The sequence below is a fragment of the Triticum urartu genome, chromosome 1 (assembly GCF_003073215.2).
Source record: "Triticum urartu cultivar G1812 chromosome 1, Tu2.1, whole genome shotgun sequence".
Classification (NCBI taxonomy): Eukaryota; Viridiplantae; Streptophyta; class Magnoliopsida; order Poales; family Poaceae; genus Triticum; species Triticum urartu.
Genome location: NC_053022.1, coordinates 465460005 through 465467744, shown reverse-complemented (window position 1 = coordinate 465467744; position 7740 = coordinate 465460005).

The window sequence follows — 7740 nt, the reverse complement described above, 5'->3', positions numbered from 1 at the left end:
ATGTTATTTTGAGAAGACGTGATTACTTTGTTAGTATGCTTGAAGTATTATTATTTTTATGTCAATATTAAACTTTTATCTTGAATCTTATGGATCAGAATATTCTTGCCACAATAAAGTGAATTACATGGATAAATATGTTAGGTAGCATTCCACATCAAAAATTCTGTTTTTATCATTTACCTACTCGAGGACGAGCAGTAATTAAGCTTGGGGATGCTGATACGTATCCAACGTATCTATAATTTTTGGTTGTTCCATGCTATTATATTATCAACCTTGGATGTTTTATATGCATTTATATGCTGTTTTATATGATTTTTGGGGCTAACCTATTAACCCAGAGCCAAGTGCCAGTTTCTGTTTTTTCCTTGTTTTAGAGTATCGCAGAAAAGAAAATCAATCGGAGTCCAATTGACCTGAAACTTCACGGAACTTATTTTTGGATCAAAAGAAGCCCAGAAGACTTGGAGTGCACGTCAGGGGATCAACGAGGAAGCCACGAGGCAGGGGGCGCGCCCATAGCCCTAGGCGCGCCCTCCACCCTCGTGGGCCCCTCGTGGCCCCCCTGACGTACTTATTCCTCCTATATATATCCATATACCCTAAAAACATCTGGGAGCACAATAGATCGAGAGTTCCGTCGTCAGAAGCCTCTGTAGCCACCGAAAACCAATCTAGACCTGTTCTGGCACCCTGCCGGAGGGGGCAATCCCTCTCCGGTGGCCATCTTCATCATCCCGGTGCTCTCCATGACGAGGAGGGAGTAGTTCTCCCTCGAGGCTGAGGGTATGTACCAGTAGCTATGTGTTTGATCTCTCTCTCTCTCTCTCTCTCTCTCGTGTTCTTGAGGTGATACGATCTTGATGTATCGCGAGCTTTGCTATTATATTTGGATCCTATGATGTTTCTCCCCCCTCTACTCTCTTGTAATGTATTGAGTTTCCCCTTTGAAGTTATCTTATCCGATTGAGTCTTTAAAGATTTGAGAACACTTGATGTATGTCTTGCCGTGCGTATCTGTGGTGACAATGGGATACCACGTGATTCACTTGATGTATGTTTTGGTGATCAACTTGCGGGTTCAGCCCATGCACCTATGCATAGGGGTTGGCACACGTTTTCATCGTGATTCTCCGGTAGAAACTATGGGGCACTCTTTGAGGTCCTATGTGTTGGTTGAATAGATGAATCTGAGATTGTGTGATGCATATCGTATAATCATACCCATGGATACTTGAGGTGACATTGGAGTATCTAGGTGACATTAGGGTTTTGGTTGATTTGTGTCTTAAGGTGTTATTCTAGTACGAACTCTAGGGCTGTTTGTGACACTTTTAGGAATAGCCCAACGGATTGATTGGAAAGAATAACTTTGAGGTGGTTTCGTACCCTACCATAATCTCTTCGTTTGTTCTCCGCTATTAGTGACTTTGGAGTGACTCTTTGTTACATGTTGAGGGATAGTTATATGATCCAATTATGTTATTATTGTTGAGAGGACTTGCACTAGTGAAAGTATGAACCCTAGGCCTTGTTTCCTATCATTGCAATACCGTTTATGCTCACTTTTACCATTAGTTGCCTTGCTGTTTTTATATTTTCAGATTACAAAAACTATTACCTTCTATCCATATTGCACTTGTATCACCATCTCTTCGCCGAACTAGTGCACCTATACAATTTACCATTGTATTGGGTGTGTTGGGGACACAAGAGACTCTTTGTTATTTGGTTGCAGGGTTGCTTGAGAGAGACCATCTTCATCCTACGCCTCCCACAGATTGATAAACCTTAGGTCATCCACTTAAGGGAAATTTGCTACTGTCCTACAAACCTCTGCACTTGGAGGCCCAACAACGTCTACAAGAAGAAGGTTGTGTAGTAGACATCACATACATAAAATAATTCAGAGAAGATTCAAATATTGTTCATAGATAATCTTGATCATAAACCCACAATTCATCGGTCTCAACAAACACACCGCAAAAAGAAGATTACATCGAATAGATCTCCACAAGAGAGGGGGAGAACATTGTATTGAGATCCAAAAAGAGAGAAGAAGCCATCTAGCTAATAACTATGGCCCCGAAGGTCTGAGGTAAACTACTCACACTTCATCGGAGAGGCTATGGTGTTGATGTAGAAGCCCTCCGTGATGGATGCCCCCTCCGGCGAAGCTCCATAACAGGCCCCAAGATGGGATCTCGTGGATACAAAAGGTTGCGGCGGTGGAATTAGGTTTTTGGCTCCGTATCTGATCGTTTGGGGGTACGTAGGTATATATAGGAGGAAGGAGTGTCAGTGGAGCAACAGGGGGCCCACGAGGGTGGAGGGCGCGCCTGGGGGGGGGGGTAGGCGCGCCCCCCTACCTCGTGCCTTCCTCCTTTATTTCTTGACGTAGGGTCCAAGTCTCCTGGATCATGTTCGTTCCAAAAATCACGTTCCCGAAGGTTTCATTCCGTTTGGACTCCGTTTGATATTCCTTTTCTGCAAAACTCCGAAATAGGCAAAAAACAGCAATTCTGGGCTGGGCCTCTGGTTAATAGGTTAGTCCCAAAAATAATATAAAAGTGGATAATAAAGCCCAATAATGTCCAAAACAGTAGATAATATAGCATGGAGCAATCAAAAATTATAGATACGTTGGAGACGTATCAAGCATCCCCAAGCTTAATTCCTGCTCGTCCTCAAGTAGGTAAATGATAAAAAAGATAATTTTGATGCGGAGTGCTACTTGGCATAATTTTAATGTAATTCTTCTTAATTGTGCTATGAATATTCAGATCCGAAAGATTCAAGATAAAAGTTCATATTGACATAAAAATAATAATACTTCAAGCATACTGACTAAGCAATTATGTCTTCTCGAAATAACATGGCCAAAGAAAGTTCATCCCTACAAAATCATATAGTTTAGTCATGCTCCATTTTCGTCATACAAGAATGCTCTCATCATGCACAACCCCGATGACAAGCCAAGAAATTGTTTCATACTTTAGTATTCTCAAACCTATAAACTTTCACGCAATATATGAGCGCGAGCCATGGACATAACACTAGTGAGCTGTGTTGCGAAGGAAAATGATGAAATTGCTTACTTTTCACAGGCGTGAATTCTATCTTCGATTAGATAGTTTCCATGCTTTTGATAAAAAGATGGCACCAGAAGAACCAATACGAGAACCCTTCCTTCTAGCCAGAATCCGTCTTTCTTGTCCTTTGCATTCGAGGAATGGGATCTGCCCTCTCCATTTTGCAATACAAATATAAGATCACTATTATTACGAGTGGTGAAAGCGAAAGCAATAGTCGCGTACTGGTAACACTATGGATGGAATAGAATATGATGATGGGAGTTATGTGGTGAAGACAAAAAGGAGAAACTCTCACATCAACGAGGCTAATCAATGGGCTATGGAGATGCCCATCGATTGATGTTAATGCAAGGAGTAGGGATTGCCATGCAATGGATGCACTAGCTCTATAAATGTATGAAAGCTAAACAAAAGAAACTAAGTGGGTGTGCATCCAACTTGCTTACTCACAAAGACCTAGGGCACTTGAGGAGACCCATGACTCTATATGAATGCCTCCGGCGGTGTACCGGGATATGCAATGAACCAAGAGTGACATGTATGAAAGAATTATGAACGGTGGCTTTGCCACAAATACTATGTCAACTACATGATCATGCTAAGCAATATGACAATGATGAATGTGTCATGATAAACGGAATGGTGGAAAGTTGCATGGCAATATATCTCGGAATGGCTATGGAAATGCCATAATAGGTAGGTATGGTGGCTGTTTTGAGGAAGATATAAGGAGGTTTATGTGTGAAAGAGCATATCATATCACGGGGTTTGGATGCACTGGCGAAGTTTGCACCAACTCTCAATGTGAGAAAGGGCAATGCACGGTACCGAAGAGGCTAGCAATGATGGAAGGGTGAGAGTGTGTATAATCCATGGACTCAACATTAGTCATAAAGAACTCACATACTTATTACAAAAATCTACAAGTCATCAAAACCCAAGCACTACGCGCATGCTCCTAGGGGGATAGATTGGTAGGAAAAGACCATCGCTCGTCCCCGACCGCCACTCATAGGGAGGACAATCAAAGAACACCTCATGTTTCAAATTTGTTACATAACGTTTACCATATGTGCATGCTACGGGACTTGCAAACTTCAACACAAGCAATTCTCAAATTCACAACTACTCAACTAGCACGACTTTGATATTATTACCTCCATATCTCAAAACAATCATCAAGAATCAAACTTCTCTTAGTATTAAAAACACTCATAAGTTTTTTTACTAATCTTGAATACCTAGCATATTAGGATTATTTAAGAAAATTAACATGCTATTTAAGACTCTCAAAATAATCTAAGTGAAGCATGAGAGATCAATAGTTTCTATAAAACAAATCCACCACCGTGCTCTAAAAGATATAAGTGAAGTACTAGAGCAAAACTATATAACTCAAAAGATATAAGTGAAGCACATAGAGTATTCTAACAAATTCCAAATCATGTATGGCTCTCTCAAAAGGTGTGTACAGCAAGGATGATTGTGGTAAACTAAAAAGAAAAGACTCAAATCATACAAGACGCTCCAAGCAAAACACATATCATGTGGTGAATAAAAATATAGCTCCAAGTAAAGTTACCGATGGAAGTAGACGAAAGAGGGTATGCCTTCCAGGGCATCCCCAAGCTTTGGCTTTTAGCTGTCCTTAGATTATCTTGGGTGTGCCATGGGCATCCCTAAGCTTAGGCTCTTGCCACTCCTTGTTCCATAATCCATCAAATCTTTACCCAAAACATGAAAACTTCACAACACAAAACTTAAAGTAGAAAATCTCGTGAGCTCCGTTAGCGAAAGAAAACAAAACACCACTTCAAGGTACTATAATGAACTCACTATTTATTTATATTGGTGTTAAAACTACTGTATTCCAACTTCTGTATGGTTTATAAATATTTTACTAGCCATAGATTCATCAAAATAAGCAAACAACACACGAAAAACAGAATCTGTCAAAAACAGAACAGTCTGTAGTAATCTGTAACTAGCGCAAGATCTGGAATCCCAAAAATTATAAAATAAATTGCTTGACATGAGGAATTTATCTATTAATTATATGCAAAAATAATTAACTAAATATCACTTTCCAAATAAAAATGGCAGCAGTTCTCGTGAGCGCTAAAGTTTCGGTTTTTTACAGCAAGATATCAAGACTTTCCCCAAGTCTTCCCAACGGTTCTACTTGGCACAAACAGTAATTAAACACAAAAACACAACCAAAACAGAGGCTAGGTAAATTATTTATTACTAAACAGGAGCAAAAAGCAAGGAATAGAAATAAAATTGGGTTGCCTCCCAACAAGCGCTATCGTTTAACGCCCCTAGCTAGGCATAAAAAGCAAGGATAGATCTAGGTATTGCCATAATAGTAAGATAGATCATTAAAACTCTTTTCATATTCTCTACGTTCGGCAGTAAGTTCTCTTTGAGGCAAGCAAAATTAATCAAAAGGGCTAAATTTAATGGGACAAAAGTCCCCAAGATCAACCATGGGAGGTATAGGTTCCTCCTTTGGCCCTTTGTATTGCACAACCAATTCATCATTATAATATTCTTTTGACAGAACTTTGTGAGCCTAAACTCAAGAGAATATCCTAGTTCATTATTTTGAATGGCCAAATCATCATTAAGTTCAGAAATTCTATCAACTAAAACATTGGCAGGAACCCCATTTCTAAGATTTTCATTGAAAGCAACATAGTCTAGAGATTGAAAACGCATTATTTCTTCTTGATCAAAAAGGATAGCCTCTATGGGAGGACGGCAAGCGTCCACCCTATAACGCTCAAAGATTTCTTTGGCCTCTTTTATTATGAATATGAACTCACGAGCCAAAAATCATAGCGGCACGCTTAACAGAAGAATGCTCAACATTAGAAAATTCTAGGAAAATCCTTTGTATGCAAGGGTGCATGTGCATGAATTGTCTTTTAATTTCAACTACAAGCATGGCAATAGCATCCGCAAGACTACTAGTTCTATGAAGGATAGAACTACCCATAGAAGGCAAAGCACCGGCACAAGTAAAGAAATCTTGGATAACTCCTTTTCCAATAATATTACCACTACCAATACGGAATTTTTTGTATGTAAGATAGGGGGTTCTTCAGTAGGAGCGTCAGCTTTTTCATGATATTATTATTGTCCATATCGACAATAATTTCCCCAATTTCAGACATGACGGCAGAAAGTGCAAAAGGCAAAAAGAGGCAAATAGAGAAAGAGAGGGAGGATAGAGAGAGAGGGAGAATAAAACGGCAAGGGTGAAGTGGGGGACAGGAAAACGAGAGGCAAATGACAAATAATGTAATGCGGGAGATAAGGGTTGTGATGGGTACTTGTTATGTTGACTTTTGTGTAGACTCCCCGGCAACGGCGCCAGAAATCTTCTTGCTACCTCTTGAGCACTGCGTTGGATTTCCTTTAAGAGGAAAGGATGATGTAGCAAAGTAGCGTAAGTATTTCCCTCAGTTTTTGAGAACCAAGGTATCAATCCAGTAGGAGGCTACGCGCGAGTCCCTCGTACCTGCAAACAAATAACTCCTCGCAACCAACGCGATAAGGGGTTGTCAATCCCTTCACGGTCACTTACGAGAGTGAGATCTGATAGATATGATAGAATAATATTTTTGGTATTTTTGTGATAAAGATGCAAAGTAAAATAAAAGCAAAGTAAAAGGCAAAGGAAATAACTAAGTATTGGAAGATTAATATGATGAAGATAGACCCTAGGGCCATAGGTTTTACTAGTGGCTTCTCTCAAGAGCACAAGTATTTTACGGTGGGTGAACGAATTACTGTTGAGCAATTGACAGAATTGAGCATAGTTATGAGAATATCTAGGTATGATCATGTATATAGGCATCATGTCCGAGACAAGTAGACCGACTCCTGCCTGCATCTACTACTATTACTCCACTCATCGACCGCTATCCAGCATGCATCTAGAGTATTAAGTTCATGAAAACAGAATAACGCCTTAAGCAAGATGACATGATGTAGAGGGATAAATTCATGCAATATGATAAAACCCCATCTTGTTATCCTCGATGGCAACAATACAATACGTGCCTTGCTGCCCCTACTGTCACTGGGAAAGGACACCGCAAGATTGAACCCAAAGCTAAACACTTCTCCCATTGCAAGAAAGATCAATCTAGTAGGCCAAACCAAACTGATAATTCAAACAGACTTGCAAAGATAACCAATCATACATAAAAGAATTCAGAGAAGATTCAAATATTGTTCATAGATAATCTTGATCATAAACCCACAATTCATCGGTCTCAACAAACACACCACAAAAAGAAGATTACATCGAATAGATCTCCACAAGAGAGGGGGAGAACATTGTATTGAGATCCAAAAAGAGAGAAGAAGCCATCTAGCTAATAACTATGGACCCGAAGGTCTGAGGTAAACTACTCACACTTCATTGGAGAGGCTATGGTGTTGATGTAGAAGCCCTCCGTGATGGATGCCCCCTCCGGCGGAGCTCCGGAACAGGCCCCAAGATGGGATCTCATGGATACAGAAGGTTGCGGCGGTGGAATTAGGTTTTTGGCTCCGTCTCTGATCAGTTGGGGGTACGTAGGTATATATAGGAGGAAGGAGTACGTCGGTGGAGCAACAGGGGGCCTAC